The sequence below is a fragment of the Haemaphysalis longicornis genome, unplaced genomic scaffold (assembly GCF_048455015.1).
Source record: "Haemaphysalis longicornis isolate Haplotype H1 unplaced genomic scaffold, Haemaphysalis longicornis Haplotype H1 scaffold_12, whole genome shotgun sequence".
NCBI lineage: Eukaryota > Metazoa > Arthropoda > Arachnida > Ixodida > Ixodidae > Haemaphysalis > Haemaphysalis longicornis.
In genome coordinates, this window is record NW_027526225.1 from 54,503,380 (window position 1) to 54,524,166 (window position 20,787).

General features: G+C 50.0%; 1 protein-coding gene across 3 annotated transcripts in view; it reads left to right on the plus strand.

Moving 5' to 3' along the window:
* LOC144162671 (cAMP-dependent protein kinase catalytic subunit 1-like) overlaps positions 1-20,787 on the plus strand; it is a gene marked incomplete in the record, with an annotated part of 437,842 nt that overhangs the window by 186,555 nt on the left and 230,500 nt on the right.

Consider the following 20,787-nt stretch of genomic DNA (forward strand, 5'->3'; position numbering starts at 1 on the left):
GGCTTTTTCACGGGATAACGTTTGGGCGTCGCCAAACAAGCAGAAACCAATGCACGTTATGCGGCAAGTCAAGGCGACAGCTTATGTAGCGTCCCTGAAGGTGAACAATAAGCTGATTTTGGTTTAGGCGCGATGCCTGCGTGCACTACCAGATCACCCCGAGACCCTTCTGCGGCGCTCAGCCGTGAATTTGATTCTGTCATATCCCGCTGCGTGCTGCTGCTGCTGAAATAAAAACCCGTCGTGAAGGTCAATATCGGGTAAATCCAGTTTAATGCAGACACAAGGAAATTCGCTAGGGAAAGACCGGCATCAGTCCTGTAGAGAGCTTTAGTGGAACCACGTGCCTTTTCTGGTGGAAGGGACAATGAACCTTTTTCCAGTAGCGCTCTGCGCATGCGCTACTCGCTCCCAGCGACCGAACCGCCATTCTTGGGAAGCAAAATGTAAACAAAACGACGCCATATTGGATTAGCCAGTCGTTGAACGCCGAGCCATCTAAATGCTGCTCTATTTTCTGAGCCCTAAAAGCGGTGGGCAGGCGCTGCGGCTGCCATGGAAAACTTTTTTCTGCCACCAAAACCATGCGTGGCGCCTGGGACGGCTTCCTCGGCTGCGCAGAGCAGGCGGAAACAAAGGGGGCGTGTTCTTTTATAATCACCCAAGTGTGATTTCGGCGGCCGCCGCAAGAATGCTACGCTACTGGAAAAAGGTCCATTGACAGAAGTCACGATGAAGAGGGTCATCGCGCGAACCATTCGCCTGTAGGCTATGGAAAGATGCGAGCCTGAGTGCGCGGCGTAGGCCCTGCCAGTTCCTCAATCGTGTCTCAAGTGTGCTCACGAAACGCGTGCATAGTCTGCGTCCTCCATCCAACGGGTGGTCCCTGGCCTCCAGCAAGAGAATTCTGCCTGCGTGCGCAGACGTTGTCGCAGATGTAGCTGATGGGCTGGCGTCGCGTCATTGGGGATCTGCGCGCGACCGGTCGGATTGTGTCAGCCAACAGGGGGGGGGGGGGGGGGGGGACTTAAAGGTGCTCTTCAGTACAGCGTCGTGGGTAAAGCTTTTGTGTCGCGTGAAAGCTTTACTTTCGTGTTCTCGAGAAGATAAGCGCAGGAGAGCATGGCATGATTGAACCGATAGCGACGAACCGGTCGTTAAGTTGTCTCTGTGTATACCTCACCACTGTCTGTCACTTCCGGTATATCCTGACGCAAATACAATTAAAGCTCGTCCGTCGAAGGAAACTGATTTCGTTATAAGCGTCAAGAGTTAAGAGTTGGTTAAGAGTTCGATTTCGTTATAATGAGCGTTTACTGTACCAGGCGTATGTTCGCGTCATAGACCCGCTGTCAGGGAAATAGAGAAATTATTACTTTTATTGTTCGATTCCCAGCAATTGGGGCACCTTTCGTCGCCGAATAAACGCCGTGGGCACACTCAGAAACAGACTTTGTGGTTGATTGATTGATTGATTGATTGATTGATTGATTGATTGATTGATTGATTGATTGATTGATTGATTGATTGATTGATTGATTGATTGATTGATTGATTGATTGATTGATTGATTGTGGGGTTTAACGCGCCGACGCAACGCAGGCGATGAGGCGCTCCGTAGTAGAGGGCTCCGGATTAATTTTGGCCACCTGGGGTTCTTTAACGTGCGCCGAAATCTCGTACACACGGGCGTTTTTGCTTTTCGCCTCCATCAGAAAAGCAGCCGCCGCGGCCGCGAATCGAACCCGCGTCCTCGGGCTCAGCAGCGCAACGCCTTAGCCACTGAGCCACCGCGGATGGCACTTTGTGGTTGCCTTCGGCTTCCCTAAACCTACGCCGCTTCGTTCTAGAACTTCAGTCTACACGCCTGCTAGAACACGTTTTCCTTCTAGACGTTCCGTGCACACGCGGAACCGAGGTGCAGCCGGGCCTGAGTGGGTCTGGGGACCGGGGCCGTTTTATACACACAGCGGCGGCCACTTGCCGACGCGGAAACCCCGCAGTCAACAAGGGGAGTTGCCACAAGGCCGCAGGCTCGAGGCACAGCGGCTGGCAACCTGCCTCAATCTAATTGCAACTCTGGCACTCCGAGTTCGGAGAGAGCAAGGAAGCGCCTGGGCAGTTTACAAATAGACCCTGGTCGCCCACTTCCAAGGTTGCGCTCAACCACTTCGCGTCGGTGTACACCGCCCTGTCTGTCATTCTGAGGCGGTGATGGCCCGCTTTCAGAAGGCATATAGCTGATCCGTGGCCGTGTGTGAAGTTACAGTTTTGCGCTGTTCCCTGACTATCTGCGAACACCAGTTGGCGGGTTTTCGCCGCTGAGGGTCTGTCCGAGGAATTGCAACGTTCTCCTGGTCATCAGTCGGTGTCCATTCTTGGGTCGTTCGTGCGAACGCTCTTCCAGCATCCCCCTCCTCAGCTTTTGCTGTAGCCTATTTCCATCTCTCTTCCTGCCTTCTCCATCAAGCGTACCTTTGGACGCGCTTTCTCTTACTTGGCTCCGTTGCTTGTATTTTGCATTCTTCTTCGACAGCTTGGCGCGTATCTTCGTTGTTCCGCCTACCGGTGGGGCTTGGATTCGTTATATCTTCTGGATGGCGCTATTCCTTTCTTCATAAACTGCTCGCTTTAATAACAGCCACGAGGGGCGACACCACTCAGATAGGGCATTGGTATCCTAGCCAGATTGAAGGTATTAGCCGTCCGTTCTTTCTGTTACTTCATATAAAAAACGCGTTCTTCTGATTACGTATTGCCAGAGGCGCGGGAATTTTCCGGCGGGGTTCAATTGCCACGCGGTCTTCCGTTAGAGAGTTTTAGCAGTCCGTATGTTCCGTGTTGTACGTGGTTACCCGTATTGACCGGGACCCGTCTGGGCACTTGCGCATTCGTCGCGGTAGGCCTGATTAGTTCCGCGGGCCGGTCCTCGCCATGCCCTTGCATTCGCCATGGTGGGGTGCGTCTCCTCACCCTCCCTCCTCGTCCTTCCGCGCGCGCAGGCGCAGTCGGGTCCCGGTCAGTACGGTTATTACGTAAACTACGGAACAGACGGACCGCTAAAACTCGCTATTGGCTCTGCGCGCAGTTATCCGTGACGTTTTTGCGCACGCAGCCAATCGCGTGAGACCGCGTGAGAACTCGACCTCGCCGAAAATGTTTCTGGTACCCCTGGAGTATACGGGGCCTTTTATAAAATAGAAAAAAAGAAAGAGGAACGTGGTAACGGAAGCCATCCCTCTGCGTCGTAGCGCGCGCGCGCGCGCCGACGTCACTTCAAGATGTCATTGCCTGTGTCGCTTTGCGCCGGGTCGTCAAAGCGGGCGTGACCGCTCCGATTTCGGCGGGGTCAGTCTTGTGCAACGTCGGTGCGCGCTGCGGCGAAAAATAGCCGATCGGCCGCCGACGAAGACGAGCATAAACGCTTCTCGGCGACGGCCCTGCAGCTTGCTCAGTTGATGCCGAGCGTATATATGTGCCCTCTGGTGACGTCACGCGTGCTCTAAGGCGGCCTCTGGCCCCGATCCCGATCTGATGTGCGCGCGGGCGAAAGCTTCATTCGCCCGGTATGACGCACCTGCCGCACCGCTGCAGGTGTAACGGGTTGTGAGGGGGAGAGAGGGGGGCACTAGGGAGGGGAGGGAGTCGCAAGCGATTTACAAATAGCCCCGTGCTGCGGCCCCGGCTCGAGCCGCGACAAAGCGAGCCTCGTATGTCAACGCGTGCGGGCGCGTTCAGCAGCCGTTTTGAGCCGCCGCGTCATCAACGAGGCCTGCGCGCGTCCCGAGATGCGTGCTGTGAGGTTATACTTTCTAGCTTCGTCTGGCTGGCTCTCCGTCTGCGATGCGGATGTTGGCGCCGTATCTCTTCTCCGAGGACAGCTGAGCACATTTAGTGAGCCTTAGCGGTGGCGGCTCAGTGGCTAAGGTGCTGTGCCGCTGAGCGCAAGGACATTGCGGCTCCGCATTGCGTTAGACCCCACAATAAATCAAAGGGAGTTGTAACTGCGAAGGCATTGATGTCCAATCGAACGTCGGAGGGCGCTCTTCAACAACAGGGGAACTCTGCGCCGTTGGATGAGGGAAGCAGAAGCCGCCGTTGCTCTTTCCGCTTTTGAAGCGTCGCTGCGCATGTTCGGACGTTGCCTGTGTCGTCCCCGTTTTGAGCGCGTCAGTTGACTCGGCAGGCACAAAATCCGGCGTCGCGGCCCAGAGGTGGCCTACAAAATGGTCGACGCCCATGCAATAAGAAAGCAGCTGAAGAAATGGTTGAGCCCGCAGTATATGTAGGCAGGGCTCTTCCAAAGTACTAAAACAGCTGTTATGGCTTTTAAATGTCCGCCTTATTCAGCGCAAGGAAACGTAAAATACGCCTGAGGCAGAACATAAGTACATAACCGCGACTACCAGCATCTCTTTTTTTTTAAATGGCGCGCACACGTCGCATTGTTTCTTTTTTTACGGTAGCGAATGAAAAAATAACAAGAAATGTGATCGAGAAAAGCAGAAACAAAAAAAAAAGATGTCAGCTCGAGCTGCTCCAAGCGTAGCAAAACCAAAAGATGAAGGAAAGGATCTGTTCCAATAGATGGGAGAGTACGAAGGCGGGAATATTGAATGAAATAAAACAAACTCTGTCACGAGAAGGATGGCCCGTGGCTTTATATGGAGAAATGAATGGGGACATAAGAAAAAGGATGATGACGATCATGAGAGACAATCTCGGCAATTCGACATTAACGCTTTCGTATTCGCTATACGCGATAAGAAGTGCTTGCTTGGCTCCGTTACTTTTTTTTTATTTGCCAACGCATTCTTCGGTTCCCAAGCATAAATTAACTCTACCTGTCTCGTTAATTTGCCGATTTCAGATGCTTAACTTTGCACGCTTTTCACTATACCTGAGGCCGTCACCAGCCTTCAGACACGCGCAGCCTTAAAAAAAAAAAAAAAAAAAAAACAACGTCAGCCAGCTACTAAACGCTGCACCAGCGTCGTCAGTCAGCGCCGTTACGGCCAGTTACGCAAGTGACAGCGAAACAAAAATAGTCAGCCGTTTTCCCGTCACCGCACTCGCCAGTGTCGACGCGACAGCTCCGACGTGTCAGGGACCGAGCAACCGAAGAACTTCAATCGCCCGAATTGTTGCTTAACCGCCGAACCGAAGCACTCGCGTGCCCCGTTCTCCGAAATAGCGCCTCCAAACGCCTCTCACTCTTGCCTTGGCACGTCACAGGCTTCAGCCGGGGCTAAGTATAGGAGGAGGAGCCTCGCGGGTGTCATCGGCAAACAAATAGCGTGGTGGACTGCCGCAGGTTCAGCGACCGACAGCCTTCGCGAAGAGCTTGCTAACTAGGTAAACGGGATTTCTGAAAAACGTCGCTTTTCTATCTTTAGGTTTCGTTGCGTCGTCGCTTGCGTTTTTACCATCGCAGTGGGAAAAAGAAAGGCGCATTCCCTTCCTTCGCGGGTTCGTGCAATCGGCCGGCTTGTGAAAGCGGCCGCCAAAACAGCCAAGGAGATGCTGTAACCTCCTTGGAACGTACCTGGAGTGGCTTTTGTAACTCTCTCGCCCTATGGGCAACAGTTTTATCATTGGACTGCGATTTCTGTACGCGCTACAATGGGAGCATTCATGGGTGCCTGCAGCCTGGGGGGAGGCGAAAAGGGAACTCTCCCCTCCCATTGTTTAAAGTCGAGGCTATAGAGAGCTTTAACGTGAACGTTAACATAGATACAAAGCCTATTGAATGACCGCATTATTTTGAAATGCTCGACGATTACTTTTGTTTAAATATAACCATTTAATCGCATTTAATCATTATATATATATATATATATATATATATATATATATATATATATATATATATATATATATATATATATATATATATATATATATATATATATATATATATATATATATATATATATATATATATATATATATATATATATATATATATATATATATCGTTTTCGATTACGGTGAAACAAGAATGGGTTTGATAATGTTTCAGCCGAGGGAACGGGCTTCGTCAGATTACAGTGATGGCATTTGTCGTACAGCTTCTATATGTTTCGAAACTACAAATTATCAGCAAAGAAGTAAAATCAGCTACACCAGTTGAATGGGGTAAGGCAAGAAAAGGTAAGAGGCAAACACGAGATACAGGTGCTTGTCTAAAGCATTTCATAGACGATATGGTGCCCAGCATGATCAATAAAGGTTTTCTGCACGATGTCTGTGCTTATACAAAAGCAAGGCTATATTTACAAGGTTGGCTATAAAAATACCAAGAACACGAAAAAGGACCATAAACAGCGATAACGCGAACAATTGCCTATAAATATCCAGTTCAACAGCAGAACACAGTGTTATCACATTACTGCAGATGCAGGCAGCTTAATTTCCCCGGACTCTCGTTTAAACCAGACGCTAAGGTGTTAAATTTGTAAATTAGGAATGACTCGCGAACTTCTCTATCATGGCGAGTACGAAAACCAGACTGAAGGATAGTGGCTTTGATATGGTCAAAAGAATGGCCTTTAAAGTTCATGTGTTTGGATAGCGGAGGATGCGGAAGGGAGGTTACATGTGCCCTGTGGTTGTTGAAACGTAGTCTAAATGATAGCGCCGTTTGACCAATATATTGTAGGTTGCAAAGAGAACATCCTAACATATAGATTACGTTTTCACTGTCACAGCAAAGATCGCTATTTATTTTTAGGCAGTACTTAGAGGCTGAACTGGTAACCGTTCGGGTAGTAGGCATGTGTGCGAAACCTTGCAACGGGGCTTGTTTGCAAGGGTGACACCCAGATGGAACGACTCGTGTGGTTTTTGAGGAAGTTAAGATATTGCGAAGGTTTATAACTCTGCGGTATACTATTCGTGGCGGTTCGGGAAAAATTTCTTGCAGCCGGTCACTCTGCGTAAGAATATGGTAGTGTTTACTTAAAATGTTTCTTTTGTTAGGAATTGACGCGTTGTACGTAATCGCGAAGTTAGTTTTTTCGGGGGGTGAAGGCCGCACTTGAATATCAAGAGGTCATTCCGATCAATAGCGTCGGCGCGCCTAAATACTTTTAAGTATCGGCGCGCCTAAGCCTCTAAGTACTGCCCAAAAATAAATAGGGATCTTTGCTGCGACAGTGAAAACGTAATCTATATGTTAGGATGTTCTCTTTGCAAGCTATCGCAACGGCGCTATCTCTTTGCAACCTATCTCTTCGCAACGGCGCTATCATTTAGACTACGTTTCAACAACCACAGGGCACATGCTCCCTTCCCCATCTTCCGCTATCCAAACACATGAACTTTAAAGGCCATTCCTTTGACCATATCAAAGCCACTATCCTTCAGTCTGGTTTTCGTACTCGCCATGATAGAGAAGTTCGCGAGTCATTCCTAATTTACAAATTTAACACCTTAGCGTCTGGTTTAAACGAGTGTCCGGGGAAATTAAGCTGCCTGAATCTGCAGTAATGTGATAACACTGTGTTCTGCTGTTGAACTGGATATTTATAGGCAATGGTTCGCGTTATCGCGGTTTAGGGCCCTTGTTCGGGTTCTTGGTATTTTTATAGCCAACCTTGTAAATATAGCCTTGCTTTTTCCTAAGCACGGACATTGTGCAGAAAACCGTTATTCATAATGCTGGGCACCATAGCGTCTATGTAACGCTTTAGACAAGCAGCTGTATCTCGTGTTTGCCTCTTTACTTTTTTTCCCTTACCCCATTCAACTGATGTAGCTGCTTTTACTTTTTTGCTGATAATTTGTAGTTTCGAAACATATATAACCTGTACGACAAATGCCATCACTGTAATCTGACGAAGCCCGGTCCCTTGGCCGAAACATTATTAAACCCATCCTTGTTTTACCGTGGTCGAAAACGACTTCTGTGCATTTTTTGACCGGCGTTCCGGAAAACTATATATATATATATATATATATATATATATATATATATATATATATATATATATATATATATATATATATATATATATATATATATATATATATATATATATATAGCGAATCAGAATAGGAAATGAGGGGCTCGTTGAAAATAACACAGAAATAAGAGTTGGCAGTCAAGAAAACCTCGGAAAGCAAAGAAGAGGGTGTGGTAGGTCATTGAAACAGAAAAATAATTTGGAAAGAAAGAAAGAAAATACAGAAAAAAATGACCGCCAGGTGGGATCGGAACCCACGACCAGTATGTCGAACGGAAAAAATTACCGGTTCGGTTACGGTTCTGGTTCAGGCGAAATCATTTCGTTCTGGTTCAGTTCCGGCTCGACAAAATCACGTACCGAACCGGTTCGCCAACCGGTTCGAGGAGTTGGATTATCACTGAAATTAGAAAAAAAAAAAAAACATTTAGTAGTTTAAAACGACATTCAAATCAAAGTATACAAACAAAAATTCAAAATGCTGCTGTTCCCCAAGGGCAGGCAGTGGCGCAATTGCAAAGCAAACTTTAAACAATTACGAGCCAAGTGACTAGTGTAACTATATGTAGAGCAGTTCTTGCCCAAGACGCGGAACGTATGCGTCATGTAAGGCAGAACCCAGCATTTGCCGCCAGAGAAGCCGAGCGCAAGCGGCAAACCGACCGAGACGACGAGGATGATTTTATATCCGCCCCCACCAGAATTTGTGGGGGTTTACAGCAGCTTCGCTGAACATCTACTTCCGCAGCACGCAGTGGATCGTCGGAATGTTTCCACGGGCAGTGAAAAAAGGGTTAGAAGCACACCATTTGCAGCAAACGAACAATGGAAGAACTCTAACGACGCGTTCGTTTTGCCACATAATACATACGATCGAAGCAGGCTTGTTTATCAGTCCACTGAAGCGCGCGAACCAATGTGCGGACCTATGCAAATTGATTGGAGACCACCTGCATGATCGTTCTTTGGGGGCTCCGGAACCACTTTTCGAAAACACAGGTTCTGCGCCGGAAATTCATTCTGCGACCTCGATTACAACAGAGTTCAACCAACCGCATATTAACCAAGAACAAGGAAAAAAAATAGCTGAAAAGGGGCGGCGGCGGGGTTGCCTAGGAAGGTTACACGCACCAATTGAGCTTCCATTCCGCAGTGACCTGTGATAGCGGCTCTATATATTACTGGCGTAGTCGACAAGGTTAAGGAATACAAAGATCTTAGCATGCCGCTACGGGTGTAGCTACGCAATCGCAGTCTCCGTAGTCAGAGCAATCCACACACGGCAAACGGTGCCTTGACGTTTCCGCCCTAATCGCGCGTAGCCTTCCGCTACGCTGCGCCTCTTGTATAGCGCCGTGCTCCCGCCGGATGCAACACCCTTCCGGAGCTTGCGTACGTGCGTGCGTGCGTGCGCCAGCGCGGGGAGTCTAAATATAAAACGTCTCTACGCCGCACGGCCTTCCTGGAAGAGCCCAGACGACCACAAGTGCCGGGACCCGACATAAACGAGAAAGTTGCGGTCGAGAGCGACGGAACAACAGCGTGCAGCTGAGTGGCTTCAGCGTTGGCCAACACCTCCTTCAAAGGCGATCCCTGCCCGCCTGCTCTGAAACCCCTTCACCTCATCTCGCCGTGGCTACTTCGTACGTCTATGTATTCACGACGACATCGGCCACTCGAATTGAGGTTTGTAGTCGTAGGAGCGAGGTTCTTTAGGCGAGGATATGCGCGACACGCTTATTCTACAAGCGAGGTGTTGGCGAAGCCACGGCCCAGGATGTAGGAGTCCTGACAACACGGTGACGTGCACTTGGTTGGGGGAGCCAGCCTGCGGGCTGAGAACAGCAAGCCGCCTGTTTCTATCCTCGCATCCCGTGTTCATCCTCCTCCTCCTTTTCCTGCCTCTCTTGGTCTCTCGCGCTAGGATGCTGCTCCCTTCATCATCTCTTGCTCGCTGGAGAGAGAACGCTTTGTTTCGGTGCGACAGGGGTGGGGGCCGACCGCAGTCATTTAGTTTTGGGGCTGATAACAGCTGCGGCTGTTGGAAGAGGGAAAAAATATCAAGTTATGCAGGTTTCTCGTTCGTTATGCGCCATTACCAACTTTTCCAGGTGTGCTTTGCGCTTCAATGAGAGCCCGCGCGTGTCTGGGCAATGTTTTGCTAAAGGCCAACTGCACTCAAAGTTTGGACCTCTTGACGACCTTATTTCCGTTCAGTCTTACTAAAAAGACTATGAGAGCGGAAATACGCGTATCTACTGCGCTAACGGCCATCAAAAATCAGCGATTTTGAATCAGAAACTGAGGAGAGCGCGGCCAATACGGCCACGCCGAAGTGACGTTGCAGCCGGCCCAGCCGGAGGAAACCTGCGCACAACGCTTTCCCTTGCAGAGAAGAGCCCGTCGGAGCTCGACTGGTTCTCCTGGCTGGCCGATGGAAAAAGCACCCGGCCGGCCGCAATGTCACTTCCGCTTCATGGCTGTTTGCGCGTTTCGCCGGAAGGTGCAGCGTCGCCTGCGGCGGAACTTTTGAACGTTTATAACTTTTAACAACGCTTTTCCCGGGGATTCCAGCAATGTCCCAGCTGGTTTAGCGGTACGTACTGTACATTCACAGTAAGTTTGTCCGAGGTGAAATTTGAGTGCAGTTGTCCTTTAACGCATAATCGCATCAAGCCGCATTAACCAACATTTTGATCTCCCCCTTTTCGTCTTGTCTTAAAGTATTCGAACGCAAGTGCGGAAATACACTGACGCCAGACTCTGCTAGGCTTCAGAATATCGCTCAAGGGGGAAGTGGCGGGTTTTTTAAGCCACGGTGTTCCCGTTCCGGGGAAAGGGTACAACCCAGAAAGACATCACGTGACGTGACGTCGTACGTTCATGTATGTGCCCCAAGGTGTGCCCTCCCGTGCGGTCGCCTTTTACGCTATGCACCATGCGCAGATTGAACGTTGGTTTGGGAGGAGCAGGAGGAGGGATGCATTTAACGATCAGTCAGCCTGGCACGGCGTTTGGCTTGCTACTCCATGTGGACATGAGAGGGGCGGGAATGTGCGAACGAAACGAAGACGCGGATAAGCACACAAAGACTGACACACACAGCACACGTACAGGAGTAAAGTTAAGGAAAACGTTCACAGAGTTTCGTTCAGGCCCGAGTCACGGAGAAATTACACGTGGACGCCGTTGACTTTATGCATAGACATATGGCTTGTTCGATGTTTTCGCGGATATTGTGGTGACGTGGCCTGCTGAATCTCCAAGAAGAAATGCCTTCTGAAAGGTCCCGTTGAACAGCATTCGACATAGGGTGACTTCCTCGCCTTTTCTCAGCCCATGCGGTGCCCTCAGAATGCAGTTGTGACCCGCCGCGGTGGCTCAGTGGCTAAGGCGTTGGGCTACTAAGCACGAGGACGCGGGTTTGATTCCCGGCCGCGGCGGCCGCTTTTCTAATGGAGGCGAAAAGCAAAAACGCCCGTGTGTGCGAGATTTCGGCGCACGTTGAAGATCCCCTGGTGGTCAAAATTAATCCGAAGCCCCCCACTACGGCGCGCCTCATCGCGTGGGTATCGTCAGCGCGTTAAACCTTAACATAAATCAATCAATCCATCAATCAGATTGCGGTTGTGATCTGTAAGACGAAGAGTCACGCATTACCATCTTGGGCCGGCCCATACATAGACATAGACAGCCACGTTTTTCAAGCATCCGAGGAAAACGTCCGGGTTTCCGCATCTTTTTCCTTTACGAAGTGTATTTCACAGGCCAGCTGTTTCTTCGGTAATGGCGTTACGCACTCAAATGCTATCGAGAATCAATGAAAATGCTCATTTATTGGCTGGCTTCTTTATAATTTAATTACAGGCATCAAGCACTTCATTGGGTTAAACTTGGTCCGGACGCGAGCCATGTAACGTGTGCAAGGTTTCGCGAACCTACAAAAGAGTTTACGCGGCTTGGTTACGGAGTATAAATATTAATCCTAGCCATGTAACGTGTGCAAGGTTTCGCGAACTTACGAAACAGTTTACGCGGCTTGGTTACGGAGTATAAATATCAATCCTACTTTTCTTAAACGTCTTGAATCCTTACCTAAATGCGCAGTTTTCACGCAACGCACAAGCCTGACTGAACACTTCTGTCGCGAACGTAGTTTCCTACGCAAAAATATACCTGCTCCACGATGCCTCAGCGAAAAGGACCTTTTCCCGAACCCTTACTAAGCACGATGTCGCTTGTAGTTAAGGTGCGTCTAATGGTTCGCCTCTCCAGCATTAAAGCCTTGACCACTCAGTCTTGACCAGGGCACTTGGTCTGCCATCAGACGTCAGCTTATTGCTACCACATATTGCACGAAATGCTCGATTTATCTACGCGCTATACGGACGCAGGGTTTTACGTCGTCGTTGTAAAAACGCTGGAAGCGTTGTGCAGGTGGATGGACGCGCTGAGCGGATAACGAAGCTTCGTCCGGACTCGGCAGGGAGCGAAACGTCCGATGGAGCCCTTCACGGCGTCGCATGTTGGGCGCAGCGTCGCACCCCGCTAATTGAGTTACCGGGGACGCGAAAGTTTCGCGCGAGGCGAAGTCAGGAATAGTTTGGACGACTCCACCTCGACGCGAACCGTTGGTCTTGACAGGGGACGGCTAAGCCCCCCCCCCCCCCCCCACTACCTCTCTCTCTCTCTCTCTCTCTCTCTCTCTCTGGTTGTACGGAAACCCCTGCTGTTTTATCTCAATTCGATTCCCTTTCAATGAAAGACGTCCGGTAATGAGGCCCGAAGGAATAGTATCTTTTTTGAGCTACATGGCTTAGTGAAACAAAACAAAATTGGCTCCAATCCACACTGTGAAGGTGGTTGGAAAGCAAAGCTGTAAACGACACCCACAACAATAGCCCATGCGACGTCACTTGAATTCACACACGTGGCTCTACAAAGAGTGAAACCAGAGATTCTGCCAGCCGTTACCTAGAATTCGCAGGGGCGGTGTCCCGAACGCAGCAGCGTCGGCCACGGCCGGACTAGAGCGGCCGATGCCGCCGCTGTAGCCCGGCCGTGCGTCGGCAGAAAGAAAACGGAGACGAGCATCATTCGAAGGGTGAGACAGCGTAACCTGGCCATCCCGATGTGCTAGCTCGGGGCTACATCACCGCGCGACACAAGCGCGGACACCGAAACAATCCGGCATGTGAGCTTAGTGATTTCCATTTATACCGACATAAACTAGTTCGTTTAGTAAGTTTGAGAATTGCGAGAAAGGTTAGGGAACTCTTATAATCGCTATTTATCAGAACCAGTTGCTCCTTTCGCCTTTTGTTAAAACACAACCGAATTGATATTCACCAATTTAGAAAACGGAGTCCAATTGGTGGCAGCCGTGCCCAAAGGGTAACGTTTCTCTAGCGGCCAGATGTCTGTATACGTTGTCTCTACATTTTGTTTTCCCGCCCTGCAAACCAATCCCTAACGTATGTTCGCCGTACGACCACTTTATTCCGTCGCGTCCGGGTTACCCAGGAGGTGCATGCTGTCGAACAATTTAATCAATCCGTGCGTAGGAAGCGCGGAATGGACGCGAAGCTGCGCCTAAACAGGCCCAAAACAACCGTCGCTAAATCAGACGACAAAGCCCGGTCGCGCCGATGCACCCGCCGGCGTGAGCGTGCGGAGAACGCTGGCTAACCATTCGCAGCGCCATGTACGCTCTGCTCCGTGGTGAAAACCGCCCTTTCCTCCGCAGCCGCGTTCGGCGTTTGTGGTCCCACACGCTACGAAAGAACCGTTGGCTGGTAGAGGTAGAAAGCTTCGCTTTAAAAACCAAGCCAGGACCTCAGTTCTCGCCCAAGATGCAGAGCGCATGCTTCCGGCTAATCAGGCTAATCAGTATTTTTGTAAAGAGACAAGCACAAAACAAGCATGGGAACGACATGATGGATGATAAGGCGCCGGTTAACAATGCCGCCCCCACTCCCCTATTATGTTCTGGTAATGATTAGGTTTGCAGCTGCTCTCGCAAGGGGAGGGCGTTGACGTCATTCGAGGGCTAGCGCATGCGTCAGGCTAGGCAGGACCCAGCAGTTGTCGCCCAAGACGCCGAGCGCACATGTCAGGACCCAGCATTTGTTGCCAGAGAAGCCGAGCGCAAGCGACAATCCCGCCGAGACAACGAGGAGCATTTCTTTCCTTCCCCGTCAGCGTGTGGCTTGCAACAGCTGCGCTGGACTTTCGCAGAGCGGGATGGCCTTTTTTTTTTTTTTTTTTTTTTTTGCTTTTATCGGAAAAGCGGCCTGGAATCGAACCCGCGTCCTTGGGCTCAGCAGCACAACGCCGTAGCCACTGAGCCAGCGAGGAGGGTGACCTCATTGACTACACCTACGTGAGCAGAGGGACCAGTTCTTTACCTTTTCTCATTCTTTCAACGACCCTTTGTAGAAGAGTTCGTAAAGTGGGCCACACGCGGTAAAGCGACACGTAAAGTAGCTCCAAGTAGACTACACGCTGTACCACACGCATACCTTCTGCAGGTCTGCACGATAGTGTTCGGCCGGTGGATAAAATAAAAAAGAAAGGAGTAAGGCTTCGTATGCGACGGCGCCTTACCTACCAACGAATCGATTTCGTAATTACCTACGGCCTAATCGATATCGGGGTCGATGAGTAACCCAGCCGCTATTTATAAGTTCTCCTAAACAACAGAGACAATGGTTCGTGGGTCCGGGCGCTTTGGGAAGACATTCGAAGCATTTCTATGCTTCGCATGATAAAGCAGGCGGCAGCGTGTTATGCCGCCAGCGTGCTGCGAAAACGCGCCCCGCGAGACGGGCTTCCGTAAAAAGTCGCTCCGTAGGTGGGATTCAGCCATTCTTCCATGAAACTTCAGTTTTCTTTTGTCTACAGTTAAACCTACATGCAACGAGGTTGACAAAAGTTCTCAATTTTTCGTTGCATTCAGGTTTCGAGTTACAGGAGCCATGAAGAGAAAATGCAACTTCGTTTAATTTGAAAGAACTGGGATTCAGTATCTCACTCAGCTTCGTTACAGCCGCAAGAGATGCTTTTTAACAAAAAAAAAAAAGCAAGAAGTATTTCATAACTTTCAAATTTTGCGCCACAGTGACGTGTTATGAGCGAGAATGACGTCATACGGGCCAGCAATAAAACATAATTTTCAGTCCGTTAACTGCACGTTAGCAGTCAAGTGATGCTTTCAAATGGAACTAGATGCCCCATTACAGACGTCCAGTCATGTGTCTTCGCGACCGGTCAGTTAGGCGGCCTCCAATCACACAAACAAGGTTTTGTGACGTCATAGAAAAGTTGCGGGAAATTGGCCGGGGAGTCACCACGGCTTCACACGTTTTCTTTAATATATCCGTTATTTGCTCGAAGATTGCGATGATATTGGTATCGTTTTTATCGGGACTAAGCAGTCTTTCTAATAAACCCAACTTGCATTTTGTCTTCATGGCCCATTTAAGGGCGCGCGGGAATGAAGCAGAAACGAAGACAGAATGCTAGACATCCGTGAAGGCGAACTCACCCTTCATTGATTTATTTCACGGTGAAAAACTGCGTGAGTTGCGCCTCCTGCTTTCGCTCGGCCTTAGGCACTACACGGCGTTCAAAAGAAGCAAGGTCACTTACCCCTGTATTAACAACCGTAACTTAAAGGAGCCATGAAGAGAAAATACAACTTCGTTTAATTTGAAAGAACTAGGATACAATTTCTCACTCAGCTCCATTGCAGCCCCAAAAGATGTTTTTTTGACGAAAAAAAAGCAAGAAGTATTTCATAACTTTCAAATTTTGCGCCACAGTGACGTGTTATGAGCGAGAATGACGTCATACGGGCCAGCAATAAAACATAATTTTCAGTCCGTTAACTGCACGTTAGCATTCAAGTGATGCGGTAAAATGGAACTAGAGGCCCCATTACAGACGTCCAGTCATGTGTCGTCGCGACAGGTCAGTTAGGGGGGCGCCAATCGCACAAACAAGGTTCTGTGACATCATAGAAAAGTTGCGGGAAATTGGCTAGGGGGTCGCCACGGCTTCACACGTTTTCTTTAATATATCCGTTATTTGCTCGAAGATTGCGATGATATTGGTATCATTGTTATCGGGATTAAGCAGTCTTTCTAATAAACCCAACTTGTATTTTGTCTTCATGGCTCCTTTAAGTATCGATTTTGCCTTTGAGGTGCGGAGTACCTTAGGACCGAGGACCGCAGTGTCCGTCCGCGTCCGTGCGCATAGAATTTATAATAGCAAAAAAATCACACAGGCACCGGCCAAAAAGATGCGCCATGAGCTCGTGCATGAGAGTCAAGGACCGCTTGCCCAAGAAGCGCTTCCCCGGTGTGGTATACGAGATACCTTGTGCAGATTGCAGCGGCGTGTATATCGGGGAATCAGGGAATTATAAGAATCGTCTGCAGCAGCGCGCACGTGACGTAAAGAATAAGAGCGTCCGCAACAATGCTTTAGCCGAACACGCCGTCGTGAATGACCACAAGATTGATTGGGACAATGCAAGAATCGTCGCAACAGAAAAAGTGACAGCATCACGGCTACATCTGGAATCACTAATCATTCAGACCACATCTAACACAGTCAATCGTAACGACGGAAATCTAAACCCGATCTACGCACGCTCTTTGCAGCGATTACTCAAGCCCACTTAAACGACCCACTTCTGGTGGTGCATTTATTGTTAACAAGGCTTCCGTGCTGGGAGCCGAAACGTCAGTACGTTTTGTTTGGACTGGTCGGCGTCTCTTTTTCGTTCCTAAGGCACCGGCAGGATTCGAGCCTGCGTCTGGTATAGAATAGACAGAGTCAGTTCCAGTCGTCTTACCCATTGGGCTACGACCGTGAGTTAGTACCCAAGAGCCAAACGGCTTACTCCCTTGCCTGTATCGGTACGGAGTACCTTAGGACCTCCCAATGTCCGTTCACGTCCCTCCGTGCGCACACCACCATCGAGCGAAAATCAAGCGAAGTTCGATTTGAGCCGTGAGTTGCAGTTTCACGTAGGGAATAATCAAGGTGCAACTCACGGCTCAAATCGAATGACGGTCGGGGCGTATTTTGGATGTGATTTCAAGTCCCCGTACTCCGCACCCTCGCCATCATCTACGGAGTGGAGATGCTGCCTTTTTCACTCTTACAAAACCAACCTTGTGCTAAAAGGGTGCCTTTTTTGCGAACTTTATGCTCTCTTTACCGCACTCAAGATTGTTGCTGGGGTGCTAGCTGGGACACTCTACCAGACGGCAGCATTCTTCTTTCTCGCCGGCGGAGACGGCAGTTAAACTTGTGCGCTTGCCTTGAAAAGACGCTATTTTTCGTTTTCTAGCAGCAGCACTTATCACCGACGAACCGGTACCGCAGATAGGAGTGCAGAGGCGCGGCTACGCGCTGGAAGGACGCCCTAGCACCTTAAAGCTTAAGTCTGGAAACGAAACCGCACTCCCACGTGGAAATGCACTGTGGTGAAAAAAAAATTTAAAAAAACGTGAAGGGTAGTTACTCTCGCTAGCTGGTGTGGCGTCACGTTACACAAGCAGGGCCAGAAGCGACTGCTACGCTGGCCACGAGATAGTGGTAGCACCTCCGTTTATCATCATCATTATCCTGACGAATTTCGTGTTTAGGCGATTCCAGACTTTTTCATTGCCGCTGGTTCCTGCTAGTATTGGGTAAATTAGTTTATTTTGCCGGACAATTTTTGAGTAAAAGCGCCAAAAACATTGCCTGATCAATCAGCTCGCCGACGTCGTTACATCAAGGTAACGACGTCGAGGTCGATGTCGAGTAACGACATCAAGGTAACGACGCCGCGACGTTTCGTTACATAGAGGTCTCAAACACATGGGCTCCAAACGAGGTGCATGGCAATGGGGAGTTAAAAAAACTTAGTTAAAAACCGGAATTCGTTACATAGAGGTTCGTTAAATCTTCGTTAAAAACCGGAATTTGTTACATAGAGGTTCGTTAAATCTTCGTTAAAAACCGGAATTCGTTACATAGAGGTTCGTTAAATCTTCGTTAAAAACCGGAATTCGTTACGTAGAGGTTCGTTAAATCCAGATTTATCCGTATTGCGCCCGTTTCTCCGGTTGCAGGATAAAAACCCGGTTATGCGGAGCACGCGCGCAGAGATTGGCCAGGAAGCGCATTTCGCGCCGGGGCGGCCTTCCGTATGTATATACGGGGCGTTCTGGCGGGGGCGGGGATAGTAGAGATCTTTTGTATGTAACCTGTGTACCGTGTGTACCGGGACCAGACTGTGTTTGGTCCCGGGTCCCGGTACGCACGGTGCGCGCGGTACCCCTGGGTACACATGGTGTGTCAAAACCTTCTGGTAGAAAACCGGCTTTCGCCGCGTGCGGAGCTCCTTCCGTCACGGCCCGTTTTTACAGCACGGGCGGGAAAGAAAACGGACTAGTTTAGCGTGGTGCGCCGTCAAAGTCACGTGACCCGCACGGCTGAACCTGCCGGCGCGTTTTCGCGGCCGGTGCGGTCGAGTTGGCACAGGCACGCTAACATATCCACTGGCGACGACGAGTCTTGCACGCCGGCATTTTGGGACCTTTCTGACGACACATCGATCATTTCGCCCGATGTCAGTCATCGTTTTAAGTGCCCACTAAATCAAGCCGGTCTCTTTGACATTGTTTAGCGGCGTCCTTTCGGGATGCTAGCAACGCAGAATGTGCACAGTGTTTACCAAAATTTTCTAGGCCACGCCAAAACGTTGTGGGCCCCAAGGAATTTGCGAGGATGATTCCGAGCCAGCGCAATGGTCGCTGCTGTGGACGTACACCGTGGTAGACCAGGACAGGTTCGCAGGTCCCGAGCTTGTATACCCTTAAGTGACCGCGGCAGTTGTGCGGCACGCTCCAGAAAGGACAGGAGCACTGTACCGCAGACAGCCCAAGAACAGTGCGTTGTGGAGCTGTAACATCGACTTAGTTGGCGTTCCCCACGTCTTGCCACCGATGAGGAAACGCCACAGACTCACGAAGAATTGCCAAACGACGTATAACCCAAGTCGCTCCCAGTCACGCTAGCATGTCCGGTAGTTACGGTCTGCTATAACTCTTAAAACGAGCCTTCCCGGTACGTTCCGGTAACGGGTACCGCGTACCGTCCGGGAATCGTTTATCCGATCGGCTATAACTCTCTAATCACCAACCTGCAAGATACAGATACAGATTCAGTATATGCCAACAGTCGCAGCGCGTACTACGAGCGAAGGGACCAAGTGAGCGCTTTTTCTTCAACACAAGGGGGGCCCAGGTGGGGAGAGCGGGGAAGAGAGGAAGGGGGCTGGTCGGTGTCCGCTTGCAGATCCACCCCGGCTGGACTGCGAAGCCCAGCGGCGAAGGTACACCTTTGCGAGCAAAGCACCCAATGGCGGCGAGATCTGGCAATCATCCTGCCTGCCGCCCACACCACGCCACTGCCCCGACAACAGATCCGGCGCACGATATTTGGAACTGCTCTGCGTACAAGGGAAGAGACGGGGGCGAAGTTTACGATTAATTTAGATTCACCTCACAGCGCGCGCCGTCCCTGCCCAGCTATTTCTTGGACCCCTGGCTTGGGCGGGTGCGTGAGCACGCCACTATCCGTACGGCCGGTAGCGGCTCTGAACAGCTTCCGATTAGACAGGAGCGCGCGACGCCTGGCTGTGATCAGCGCTGAGCCACCTTGGGAGCGTTCGCGTCGGGACTGTCTCTCTCCCGGCCACGAGACAGCCGCAGCGAGGGGGAGGAGGAGAGTGGCATGGGCGCGTAACAAAGGCACGTGGCCGCGAGGGGAAACAAGATCGATGGCCCGGGGTTTCTTCGGAAGCACCCCACTTCACGGCCGCCCGGGTCAAGGCCCACGCACGAACGGCCGCCTGGTCGAAGACGCCTAGTCAGCGCCGACGATCGCTGAACGCGCAAGACTTCTCCCCTCTTTTAAAGGCCGGTAATCGCGCTTGCAGTGTAGGTGTTAAAACAAGAGCGAAATAGTACGAGCAAGTGGTCTGTATGGCATCGCGAAAAGGTCACTTATGGCGTTTAAGCTGTTATATTTAAGCTGTTATATATATCGTGGGCATTGGGAGTGTACTGCACATGATCATTGTTATACGTATTGTGGAACACGCGCGTCAATCCCCCTGTCCCTTCTAACAATCCAAACCCATCGCCACTGTCATCTGTGTATAACCATCATCATCCCCCGGGCGGTTCCGTCTTTCGGTGGCCTGTGCTCGGCAGCCTAATTTAAAGTGGTCCTTCTGCATCTCGGAACTCGGTCTCTCAATATATATATATATATATACGAGGAAACAGTTTCTTGGACACCGGTAAGTATAATGAAGAAAATGAGGCACACGTTGTTCGACCTGGTTTTAACGTTTCGACCGGGGACCGGCCTTCCTCAGAATCTGACAAAGGCCGGTCCCCGGTCGAAACATTAAAACCATTCCTCTTTCGACGTGTGTCTCATTTTCTTCATTGTATATATATATATATATTGTGGCGTCCTGTCAACAGGGACACAGGCAAGTTGTCTTCACGAAGAAGCAGGGGCAAAGTATTTATTTAATTAGGCTCGGTGCCTAACTTGCCAGGTGAAACAAACAGTGAGAACTGGTTGGTGATTTGCAATATGGCGACCAAGACCAAACGCACGAGCCATTAGCCAACGCGCTCCTTCGTCGTCGTCTGCTGTGACGCATCGTACGGCGCGTACGCACGCGGGAGATTAGCCTGTCCGTTAGCATGTCTGTCCTACTTGGTGATGCCGTCATTTC